The sequence below is a fragment of the Trachemys scripta genome, chromosome 3, assembly GCF_013100865.1.
Source record: "Trachemys scripta elegans isolate TJP31775 chromosome 3, CAS_Tse_1.0, whole genome shotgun sequence".
NCBI classification, from domain to species: domain Eukaryota; kingdom Metazoa; phylum Chordata; order Testudines; family Emydidae; genus Trachemys; species Trachemys scripta.
The window spans coordinates 95,074,142-95,087,644 of NC_048300.1; the positions used below are offsets into that span (position 1 = coordinate 95,074,142).

At 40.7% G+C, this 13,503-nt stretch overlaps 1 protein-coding gene across 1 annotated transcript in view; it reads right to left on the bottom strand.

The window, feature by feature from the left end:
- The window catches only part of UST (uronyl 2-sulfotransferase), a 276,029-nt gene that overhangs the window by 210,124 nt on the left and 52,402 nt on the right, over window positions 1–13,503 (bottom strand). The gene's annotated exons all lie outside the window — the stretch shown is intronic.

The following is a 13,503-nucleotide window of genomic DNA, read 5'->3' on the forward strand; positions in this document are numbered from 1 at the left end:
TTGAGGCGTAGGGTCTGACTGGTATTAGTGCTGAGCACTCACAGCTGCCATCAAGACCAATGGGAGCTGTACTTTGAACATGTAAAGTGGTCGCTATATAATGCTAAGTACCCTGAAAAAATCAGGTCCTAGTCCTCTCAAATTGGACACCCAAAATCATTGGAAATGTTTATATTAATCTCTGTGTGCCTCAGCTACCCATCTGTAAAATCAGAATACCACCCCTCATCTCACAGAGGTGTTGTCAATGTCATGGGTGGCAGATTTTTGGTTACAGGGTGAAAAGACCACACAGTTTTCTGCACATTGTGCACCCATGGGAAGACCAGTGGTCTCCAAGTAGCTGCTGTGGTGAGATGCTGGGAAACTTATGGTAAATTCCTGGGAACTCAACACCGCCTGGATGGAAGGTATATGGTGCTGGGAATCTTATAGGAAGCCTGAATTGTGCCTAAAAAGGAAGGTTTGAGAGAAGAATCTTATGCAAAATTATTTTAGGGTTTTATTTAAATTGGAGGGGAAAAGGAGATAATTTTTAAATCACAGAAGAAAAGTTAAGTGACAACCAATGAGAGAAACTAAGACCAATTGGCATAAGGCCACAATGAGGCTGTTGCATTAAGTCTAGAACTACCGTACTGTTCTGTTTTATATAGAAGAGTCCTCACAGAGTACATCGCAAATGCTCACTTTGCCACAAGCAGTTTCTTAGCAGGAAGGCAAGACAGTTGCAATAAAACTATCAGATGGTCAAAAGTGGGATTTCTTTTACTACTCCAGTGTTTAATCAATATCTCTGCCTACAAAATAGATATGTGATATCACTATACTAAAGCACTGTGGGAGAATTCTCCTTAAGTGAAAATGCAGTGTTCTCTACTTATCAATGATTTGCTTACACTTTCCAGTTCTACAGTGCACCACATGACATCAGTGAGAACTACACAAGCAACTTGTGATGGTGGAGGGGAAAGGAGGCCCCAATCATGTCGTATGGTCACAAGGCTGCACCCACAAGGAACAATTTAAAGGATTTGGGGTTAACAGACTATAGTGGTGATACTGACTATAGACAAAGTAAACAAAGTGAAGAGAAACATCAGAAAAATATTTTGTCCTCATCTTTCAGTTTTACTAATTTCAGGAGGTATAAGTAACAATAATACATTCACATTTTCAGATAGAAGTTAGATTTTTTAACTTCAAGGGGACCTATAAACAGCTATCTAACATATAAATACTACAAACTCCCTTTCTTTTTCACTGATATTCAGCTGCATCCATTAGTTATCTTTGGATAAAATAAAACAGGTTTTTCAACTACTGAGGCCATAACAGCTCCACAAGTTTTGCCAAAATTTGGCAGAATACTATTTACACACCATTATGTTACTTGCAACAGATGTTAGAACTTGGCAGTGCACTTTAAAACCCACAAAGGAAATTGTGAATACCCCCCACCCCAGAAGGCCAAAACCAATATTATCTCAGTGTCCACATCAAACAGATACTACAAGACATGAAATACAATGGCGTGTAAGGAGTTTAACATTTGCAAACAGCAAAAGCATTTTAATAACTAAAGACTTGCATTTTTATTTCTAAATTAAACCTTTTCATGGACTGAAATCTAAGAAAGCAATGCAAGGAAATGTACCCAGGTGAAACAACAGACGTCAGATCAACTTTTTAAAATCAACATTTTGTAAAAATATTAAACTGTAACTGCATCTGTGCTGTGACTTTGAATGCCCAGTTTCAGACAGCTTCAAATTTATATGCTTGTCTAAAGATGCTGATGTGACCATTAGCCATGAGTCAAACCAGGCTTGAAAAATGTACTCAGTAGCTACCAGGCAGAATATTTACAGCCTGACCGTTTGAAATGCTGTACATCCTCATCTCCCATTGTCTCCAGGAGGAATTGACAGCACTCAGCATCGCACAGAAGGTGTTTAGCACTTCGGAGGTTAGGGCCCCAAGCTTGCTAGCCACGGTGCAACATACATATCATAAAAGGACCAACATAGCTCTGTCTTGTATTTAACTATAAAACTGTTAACCAACTTCCTTTATAAAAAATAACCTTTTTTCCCCTGAAGTCATTTGGTATGACTCTTCATCCTCTGTTATACCTTCTTCCCCTTCCTGGCTTCACTTCACTTTTTTCCCTCCTTTTCCTTTTCCAATATGGTGTTCAGTGTCCCTTCTTTCTTTCTCTCTCCACATTAGCAAAAACAATTTCTCCCCTATATTTTTGCTCTCCTTTCTTCTTCACCCAAAATCTCTCTCTAGACATCATACTTCTATTTTTTAAACCTATGAGTCTCCCCCTCCCAAATGCATTCCCTCACCTCTGGGCAACCAATAATCCAAGGACAAAACTTAGCACTCAAAGCCATTACAAAAGACATGGGACACAACGTCAAGGACAACACCTTCCCCTATCACAAGGCAATTCCTTAACACTGTTCAAATTCTTTTCCATATGAACCTGCAGCTAGTAGGTGTCTTGTAAAAACTGAAGACCTCATTCTTCCAGTACCCTTTGGTTGCTAGAGAGGAAGAGGAGCATTCATGACACTCTCCATTTCTCCCTCCCCAGATTCTCCTTAGCTGCTGCAAAAGCTGGTGAGAGTTCTCTGGTACTCAGCCTCCTGGCTGCTGCAAGAAGAGAATGGGGCTAGGACATCAGCTACTCTGCCTCTCCCTCGGTGTCCCTCTGAGTTCTCTTCTGCAACAGAGCTCCAATGCCTGCCCCTTTTTGAACACACTAGAGCTGGATGCTACCAGAGTATAATGAAGATACTCTCTGAATAAAGAGCTCAATTTTTCTTCCTCCAGAAGAATTGCAAGTACCTGACTCGAAGAAAAATATACTATCATCCTTCATACTAACCAAGTCCTAGACACGCTATTTGAGTCTATCATAACAACTTCAAGCATAAGACCGTTCCTGAAATCACTGAGTCTATCCCTAGCATGCCACACAAACTTTGTTTCCTTTTTGTTGCTCTTGTAACTATGTTACACCACTATGTAACTATGGAAAGCCCTAAGCATACCTCTCACTACTTTTTATATGCACTCAAACCTTTCTTGACCTGCTCCCCAAACAACACAAACTAATCTGTTCTTGATAGGACAACCCTCTGTCAATTTAATGTGCAAAACCCAACAGTAAACAAACAGGCCTATGTACAAAATTAGTAATGGCGACTGTACCAATGGGCACACCTGGAAATAACACCCCATTGTAAATGAAACAATTAGATGTTTCCAATGATTACGTGATGAAAGCAAAGACCTTTCATATCATGAACAGCATCTTTTTCCAAATGAGGGTTATTACCACCTCCATCCACACGTGATGTATACACGGTCCTTACCCCAGACCTGTATTGTTTAGATCCTCTTCCCTCAATGTAAGGTAGTGAGGATCCAAAAACAGCAAGCACATATATGTAAAGGATGTTTTAAAGTTCCAAAAGCAAGGGCTAAACTTCCTCTTTCCCTTCCCCCTGCCCCATACTTCTTTACCTACAGAAGCACAAATTTCCACAAATTTGACCAGCTAACACCCAGTAACTCAATATACAGGTCAAGAACTCCTAAAACAACAACAACGTTTGGATGAAATTAAAATAGAGAATTCATATGAATGTATAATTTCACATGAGGGGACAATATCTGAGCTGGTCATGTGGATAGTGCTCTGCATTATAATGGAGAACTGGATTTGGTCACTTTCTTTTCCGAAGGGGCGAGGAGTGTTGCAAAGGCTCTTTCCCAGGGGCAAAGTTGAAACACTGACTTCCTTTCCAGCAACCTTTCAATCAATCAAGGAGCATAGCAATAAACTCCAGAGAAATACCTTCAGCGGTCATTGCCATTCTCAGTCTTGAGGGTTGGGGGGGTGCAGACTTTTCACGGGTTGAAGGGCTACCTGTCCCCAACCAACAACAAACAAACTTGCATAAAATCATTACAAAAACATTTTTTACTTGGGACAAAGTAAGCGTATCGCTACCTTTCGGATTTACTCATCAGTCCTTTTAAATTACTGAATTCAAAGTATTGAGAGGCATCCTGACCCTTGCTCATAACATTAGAATATAAGTTACTGAATTAAATATAAGAAACCAAAAAGAAACTGCAGACAAATATAATTTACTCTCTCACTCTTTAGGTATTAAATGTGACGGATCACTCTAAACACTGAATAAAACTTTTAGATGAAAGCATATTTGTCATGCAGTCAGGGTAAACCAACAGTATTTTATCTGCCTTAAATAGCAGTGGAGCGCTCTGGAGATCCTTTAAACTTACTCTGGTGTTTGGCATTGCTTTTTCTCAATTTGGCTGCCTGCCTGGAGCCTTCTTGCCACATGGTCTGAGCTACCCAACTTTGAAACAGTGATGTCTGAACTTCTGATATGTCTGCCACCCATAATGACTCACCAGCCTTTCCTTGCCAATTTCATTAATCAATCTATTTGCCATGACCTGAAACAACATCTCTTATCCTATTCTCCATTTGTACACCTCACAAACCCTGAATTGTTGCATCTGATCTATTGTCTATTTCCTAATAAAATGGTGTGCACATATAAACACTATACAACCTAAGAACAGCTTTTTTCCAGGTATTCCCACTACTACCCCATGTCACATTTGTTAAAACACAGCAATTAGTTTGTTAATTGTTCTTGACAAGGTATTGATGTGCTTTTATTTTGTTCACAAATTTCCTTCTTTTGCTTTCAAGCTCCAACATGCAACAAGAAACATATTTCACTATATGCTCAATTCACCTATTGTTTTCCCTATATTGCTGCTCCCACCTCAGCAGCAAAGCACAGAAAGCCCTTTGCCAAAAGAACCAGTGGAAGTCTAAGGGCATGCAGCCACTGCATCTAAGCTCTTTGCTCTTTCTGTATTATTGTGATACAGTGCAATGCCCAAAATTGTTCCCCACATACTTCCAACATGTCTGAAGCAAGTCTTAAATAAAAGCTGAACCACATTTTTCCCCCCCAAGTTAACCACATCTACTAACTTGGTCAAGGGCAAAGACTCCAGAGCAGATTTATTGCTGATTACAATTTTCATTGGTCCTATCCCACACTTTCCATATTTCTTCCTCAGCACTTTTCCTACAGCAAAACATCCCTCCTGTTTTAATTCGCTGATGCCCCACTTCACCTTAATTCTGCCTTAATAAGTCATTGAATACAGACCTTTAAAATTTCTTTCCTTCATAAACAAATTTTCATCCCGACTCTTCACTTTCTACTACCCTAATCTTATTTATAGAATGTTCCCTCTACTATATACACCTCTATCCCGATATAACGCTGTCCTTGGGAGCCAAAAAATCTTACCGCGTTATAGGTGAAACCGCGTTATATCAAACTTGCTTTGATCCACCCGAGAACGCTGCCCCGCCCCCCTGGAGCGTTGCTTTACCGCATTATATCCGAATTCATGTTATATTGAGTCGCATTATATCGTGGTAGAGGTATATATGTATTGAAAGAGCAGAACTCCAAAAATTATGAGATTTACACACACTAATTATTTATCCAAGACAGAGATCTGTACCGTTCTTAAGAGCAACTTTGCACCTTCATGACAATTTAAAAAAAAACCACTAAATAATTAGAAATATTTATGCATATTTAAATATGGTAATAAGTAGAACTAGTAAATTCAAGGTAAAGGCTGGACATACCATAACTAATATCAGCTCCCTGTTACACTGACCAATTCAGATTAACACTACTGATTTACAAACATTATTCCAGATTTACACCAACACAAATTGCAGAAGACTGGTCCTCTGTGCTGAACCCATGTATTCTCAGAAAGAAATCAAGGTGTAACATGCGTTAGTAAGGAACAAACCTTCCTTTCTCAACATTATGCCATCCAGACTACAATCTGCAGCACGCCCAAACTGATTTCCACCTCAGTATTACATGGCTCTCAACTCCTATAGTATCTGAAATGCCCGTAAACTTAAGTTTGAGAGCATTTCAACAAGCATTCTGTTAAATGATAGATTAACAATCTTGCTGATATTATTGTTTTTTATATCCCCAAATGCCTTGAGTTGATTATATCCATTACAGGTGAGTTGATAACTATCTTTTCTGTCACATCATGCAAGACATTTTCACTATCATGCATGGATGGGATCTTCATCTACACACTCATGTACACTCACAGGTGAATTCATTCACAATGCTATTTCAGGTTGCCACATATCACAAATCTTTCAGCACCTTCATGCAAAAAGGTGTGATGCTCACCTCTATATCAGTATCACATACTCAGCATTAGAACAGGAGGTCTTTAAAGGAGGGTAAGTTGCACAGAGCAGTTCTTGAGGCAGAGAGATGGTCTAGTGGTGAGACCACTGGACTGGGACTCAGGAGAACTGTGTTCAATTCCTGGCTGAGCCATGGACTTCCTGTGTGGCCTTGGGCAAGTCCCTTAATCTACTTTAGGCCTCCTCTCCCCATCCACAAAATGGGAGTAATATCTTGTTACTTTACACGGTTGTTGTCAGGATAAAATCCATTGGTGAATGTGAGGCACACATATTATGGTGATGGGACAAGAAGTAGAGAGTTTTTACTCTATATTAAGCATTTTCCTTAAAATATTCTCTTAATATTTTTATTGTAGAGAACTTGAAAAAAGGGATACTTTAAGATATTAGAAAAATAGAGACTGCTTGTGTACCCCACCCTGCCCCAACACACACACACACACACTTACTTTTTTTTAAGTTGCATATTAAGGACAGAGAATTGACTATTGGTCTGCATTGTAACCTTTAGGCAACAATATATTTTTAGCTTAAGATATTTCAAAAGATTTTGTGATTTTTCAACTGCATACAGAAGTTTTCTATATATCCACAGAAGATGTGTACAGCCTGGACAATAGCAGTATCTGCTTCCCTATGCCATCCTACCAAGGTGCATCTGCAGTTTGTAATTTACTGGTATGTCCATCACAGTCCTTTAGAAGCTGTTGTAACAGAACATTAAAAACCCAACTACTGAAAACTAAAGGAGACTCTCCTTTAGCTTAAGTGGTAGGAGGAGCTAATGTTCCCTTAAAGCCATGCACACCTGTGGCTGCGCAAAAAGTCTGGTTACTACCGCGCCTCCCACATGACTGGGAGTGCTGCCAAACCTTGTGTGAAAATCAAAATTTACAAGAAAGAGATGAATGTTTCTATGTTAAAAACAACGGAGCCCAAAGATGTATGTTTAATATATTCATTGAATAAAAGTCAGCTGTTGTATATGTAGGAAGGTGTTGTGTTTGTGTTAGAAGTCATTGTTCAAGGATAAAAAAATTGTATTTTATGATTTATTTAGTTAATAGATGTTTTTGCAACATTAGAAAGATTAAAAGTTGTAATTTTGAATACTATGTATCTGTATGGACTATAAATTACTTAAAGTTTAAACCACAATTGTATCACAACGTAACACCTGTAATCTTAGGCATGAATATGACCATGATAAGAAAAATTGTTAATCCTTCCTATGTTACATTCACATTTAAAAGATATTGCAAAGACAGGAGAACAAATACGTATTGAAGTACAACATGATCTGCACATCTACCAATGTGATATATGCCATCATGTGCCAGCAATGCCCCTCTGCCATGTACATTGGCCAAACCGGACAGTCTCTACGCAAAAGAATTAATGGACACAAATCTGACATCAGGAATCAAAATACTCAAAAACCAGTGGGAGAACACTTTAACCTGTCTGGTCATTCAGTGACAGACCTGCGGGTGGCTATATTACAACAGAAAAACTTCAAAAACAGACTCCAACGAGAGACTGCTGAGCTAGAATTGATATGCAAACTAGACACAATCAACTCCGGTTTGAATAAGGACTGGGAATGGCTGAGCCATTACAAACATTGAATCTATCTCCCCTTGTAAGTATTCTCACACTTCTTATCAAACTGTCTGTACTGAGCTAGCTTGATTATCACTTCAAAAGTTTTTTTTCTCTTAATTAATTGGCCTCTCAGAGTTGGTAAGACAACTCCCACCTGTTTATGCTCTCTGTATGTGTGTATATATATCTCCTCATTATATGTTCCATTCTATATGCATCCGAAGAAGTGGGCTGTAGTCCACGAAAGCTTATGCTCTAATAAATTTGTTAGTCTCTAAGGTGCCACAAGTACTCCTGTTCTTCTTTTTGCGGATACAGACTAACACGGCTGCTACTCTGAAACCTGTCATGATAACAGAGAAATCACTCATGTATTGAAAACTATTACAAATGCAGGACATCACTCCTGGTGGGACACACTATTAGGGCGGTCCCCTTCTGCAACTGGTATGCTAAATATAATGGGTCACCCCATTGTGGTGATCATTGGAATCCAATTGGCTTTATTAGTGAGCATAATAAGTTTGGCTTGCTGCATGAAGAGAACTGTTCTAAGAATACAGGAAGCTAGCATGCAAAGTCAAATAAGGCTCTTGTTAATTATACCCAGGAGGCAAGCCCAAGCTCAGCAGCTCTGAGTATTGGACTCTTGTGATAGTAATGACAGCTTTGATAAAAGCATCATTAAGGAGGGGACTGTAAGGCTAAGGCCTTTGTCTGCAGCCAGATTAAAAGAGCAGCCGAGCAGCAGCCATTGGCTAAGAAGCAGGAAGTCACATCCTCACATTCCATCTAAATGGCATTAAAACAATGTAATATCAGGCTGTTAAGAAGGAGACCCTGTGCTAATAACACCCACTGTCACCAGATACAGAAACAGATTTTAAGATGGTTAAAGAAAACTTAGTTTGACACCGTTCTGTCTGGCAAGAAATCACTTATTAATAGTTGTGGTTGTGAAATCCTCATTGTCATTATGGTCCCCACACTTCCCTATTGTTTGTCTGTATGGTCTCTGTCTGGTTCTTTGATTGTCTGTCTGTTACATACTTAATTTTGCTAGGTGTAAATTAATTAAGGTGTTGGGGTAGGATTGGTTAGAGACTTTTGTTACACTATGTTGGGAGTCAAAGCAGCAGCTGTGTTAGTCTGTATCCGCAAAAAGAACAGGAGTACTTGTGGCATCTTGGCTTAGAGACTAACAAATTTATTTGAGAATAAGCTTTCGTGGGCTACAGTCCACTTCATCGGATGCGTAGAATGGAACATGTAGTGAGGAGATATATATACACACATACAGAGAACATGAAAAGGTGCGAGTTATCCTACCAACTCTAAGAGGCTAATTAATTAAGAGAAAAAATAGCCTTCTCTTAATTTAATTAGCCTCTTAAGAGTTGGTAGGACAACTCCCACCTTTTCATTTTCTCTGTATGTGTATATATATCTCCTCACTACATGTTCCATTCTACGCATCCGATGAAGTGGGGCTGTAGCCCACGACAGCTTATGCTCAAATAAATTTGTTAGTCTTTAAGGTGCCACAAGTACTCCTGCTCTTTTTATGTTAGGAGTGGTTAGTAAATTTTTAGTGTAATGATTGGTTAAGGTATAGGTTCACCTCAGGACTCAAGTTTCACCATATAAACTGGGGTCCAAAAGAAAGTTCTTTGGGGAACTGACTCCAGGACACAGCCCCATCAGAGCTGCCAGACCTCAATACTCTGCCAATGACACCGTGCAGAAACTGGAGTCCCCCAGATGGACCTGATCCTGACTGGTTTCAGAGTAGCAGCCGTGTTAGTCTGTATCCGCAAAAAGAACAGGAGTACTTGTGGCACCTTAGAGACTAACAAATTTATTAGAGCATAAGCTTTCGTGGACTACAGCCCACTTCTTCGGATGCATATAGAATGGAACATATATTGAGGAGATATATATGCTCTCTGTATGTGTGTATAAACAGGTGGGAGTTGTATCCCTGATAATGTCACAGCTAACCTGGTGGCTGAACTTTGTGATTTTGTCCTCACCCACAACTATTTCACATTTGGGGACAATATATACCTTCAAGTCAGCGGCACTGCTATGGGTACCCGCATGGCCCCACAATATGCCAACATTTTTATGGCTGACTTAGAACAACGCTTCCTTAGCTCTCGTCCCCTAACGCCCCTACTCTACTTGCGCTACATTGATGACATCTTCATCATCTGGACCCATGGAAAAGAAGCCCTTGAGGAATTTCACCATGATTTCAATAATTTCCATCCCACCATCAACCTCAGCCTAGATCAATCCACACAAGCGGTCCATTTCCTGGACACTACTGTGCTAATAAGTGATGGTCACATAAATACCACCCTATACCGGAAACCTACTGACCGTTACACTTACCTACATGCCTCCAGCTTCCATCCAGGACACACCACACGATCCATTGTCTACAGCCAAGCTCTAAGATATAACCGCATTTACTCCAATCCCTCAGATAGAGACAAGCACCTACAAGATCTCTATCAAGCATTCTTAAAACTACAATACCCACCTGCTGAAGTGAAAAAACAGATTGACAGAGCCAGACGAGTCACCTTCTACAAGACAGGCCCAACAAAGAAAATAACAGAACACCACTAGCTGTCACCTTCAGCCCCCATCTAAAACCTCTCCAGCGCATCATCAGAGATCTACAACCTATCCTGAAAGATGATCCTTTACTCTCACAGATCTTGGGAGACAGACCTGTCCTCGCTTACGGACAACCCCCAACCTAAAGCAAATACTCACCAGCAACCACACATCACTGAACAAAACCACTAACCCAGGAACCTATCCTTGTAACAAACCCCGATGCCAACTCTGACCACATATCTATTCAAGTGACATCATCATAGGACCTAATCACATCAGCCATACCATCAGGGGCTCGTTCACCTGCACATCTACCAATGTGATATATGCCATCATGTGCTAGCAATGCCCCTCTGCCATGTACATTGGCCAAACAGGACAGTCTCAACGCAAAAGAATTAATGGACACAAATCTGACATCAGGAATCATAATACTCAAAAACCAGTGGAAAAACACTTTAACCTGTCTGGTCATTCAGTGACAGACCTGCGGGTGGCTATATTACAACAGAAAAACTTCAAAAACAGACTCCAACGAGAGACTGCTGAGCTGGAATTGATATTGAAACTAGACACAATCAACAAAGGATTGAATAAGGACTGGGAATGGCTGAGCCATTACAAACATTGACTCTATCTCCCCTTGTAAGTATTCTCACACTTCTTATCAAACTGTCTGTACTGGGCTATCTTGATTATCACTTCAAAAGTTTTTTTTTTTCCTCTTACTTAATTGGCCTCTCAGAGTTGGTAAGACAACTCCCACCTGTTCATGCTGTCTGTATGTGTGTATATACATCTCCTCAATATATGTTCCATTCTATATGCATCCGAAGAAGTGGGCTGTAGTCCACGAAAGCTTATGCTCTAATAAATTTGTTAGTCTCTAAGGTGCCACAAGTACTCCTGTTCTTTTTGCTGATCCTGACTGGCCATCAAGAAAAGTTCATCTGTTTTATTGGGAGTAGTGAACACTGTATGTGTAGCGTGTGCAGTGTGTCTTTGGTAGTTGTTAATAAATAGAGGTTAAGTAGGATATTACTGTGTAAGGCTCTTTCACTGGTAAAACACCCTGCAAACCCACAAAGTACAAGGTTATGCTTGAGCCCACAGAAGGATGAGGGTGGGTGACTAAACTGACACGGTTATGCCTGAGCCCTAGGAACAGGATGAGGGTGGGTGCCCTAGAGTGTATTGCTGTGCTTGAGCCCTAGAACGGGGTAAGGGTGGGTGCCCTAGAGTGTGTGAGTAACAGAAAATGTGCGAGTAACAACCTGGGTAATGTTCTGCCAGACAGGCCCTCAACCCGTGGCGAGCTCCTCTTAGTGCTGGGGACTGGCAGGAAGCCTCAAGACAGCAGGGATAGGAAAAGAATTAGGTAAGGCAGGAGTAGTGGGGCATGTTGGGCTGTTCTCCCTGTCAGCAGGTCCCGTCCCAGGCGCAGAGCCAGCTGTGGAGAGTCTGGTTCCTGCCACAGGCAGTAGCATCTGAGAGCTGGTGGTGCTGAAATGAGCACCCAATAGCACAGCCTGGCAGGAAGTTGTAGCATGGCTAGAGGTGGAGCCTGTGCCACCAGCACGGGGGCGGGGTGCCCAGTCCATGAGTTCCTGACTGCTCTGGTCTGTGATGGCAACTCCCTGCCTTGCCATGGTCCCGGAGGAGGAGCAGGGCTGGATGTGGGGCAGAGATGGGAAGACCCTAAAATCCCTTCCCAAAGGAAGCCTTGAGCCAGCAGCAAAGGGGAAGAATGGGGGGAGGCAGGAGCTGCTGGGAGGAGATAGAGGGGTGGTTCCCAAGGGCTGAGACTCCGGGGGAGAGGGGTAATAGGAGTTCATGGGGGGAATATAGGGGCTCCTGCTTTCCTAGGTTTCTGTGTGTAGTTTTTAACTCAAAACATAGGTACTCCAACCATTTATAAATGTACATGTGTGCACATGCATATTACGTAAATGTTATTTAGTTAGTAGTTTAATTGAAGTGCTACAACATTCTCACTTTAGCTGGTCACCTTTGCAATTTTAATATGCTAGACTACAGATATTGTCTTCTCAGTGTATGTATACAGAGGGGAGTTGGTACTGTGTTAGAAGACTTATTAAAGTATAAGCTTGCCCAAAGACAAAAACGTAGTGCTCAGTGGCATTTGTAGCCTGCTCAGTCCAAAGAAAATTTAGAGGGAACGTCGGTAGGGGCCTGGAACCAAAGCCCTGTGACTTTTGTGTGCATGGCTTAGCTGTCAAATTATGTCTGTAAGTATGCAGTCCAGGATTCCAGTAAAAGTTCAGTCTTCATGCTAATTCAATCCTTGACCTCTCTGCTCAATCTACTGACAAGGGTGTCAATTAGTGGTAATTGATGTGGTTTTAGTCAGGTGGCCATGAGTCCATTGGGAATTAGACAGATTCTCAACTCATTTCAAATAGGCCATGGACCATTTACTGTATGTTTGCTTCCATTTATTCTGTGGAGTTTCAATCTATAGTAAATTAACTCATAGTGAGCTGTATTAGAAAAACTAATAGAGTGAAAACATTTCTATGCTGTAATATTTGCTGTTAGCTTGGCCTTGATCTGCAAAGATTCAGTAGGAAAATATAAAAATATTCTGGCAAGTACTGGATATCAACTTCTCTTATTCACGGCTGACAGCAACACAGGATAGGATATAGGAAATGCTTCTCAAAACTACAGTGCTCCACTGATTCTGCTGAAAATACAAAATCATTAACAAAAAGTCAAATGCCTTAATTTGGTTGTATTCCAACACCACAGATTTTTGGCCCCTTTGCAACTTTCTTCTCTTCAAAACATAATGAGCTAACTGGCAGAAAAAAAGAGAACCAGCACGTCCAAGAAGTTATGCCACGTCATCTTTCAAATATTTTGCACTTCATTCGAAGCTACATCATCTGTACCAATGATGTTTAGAG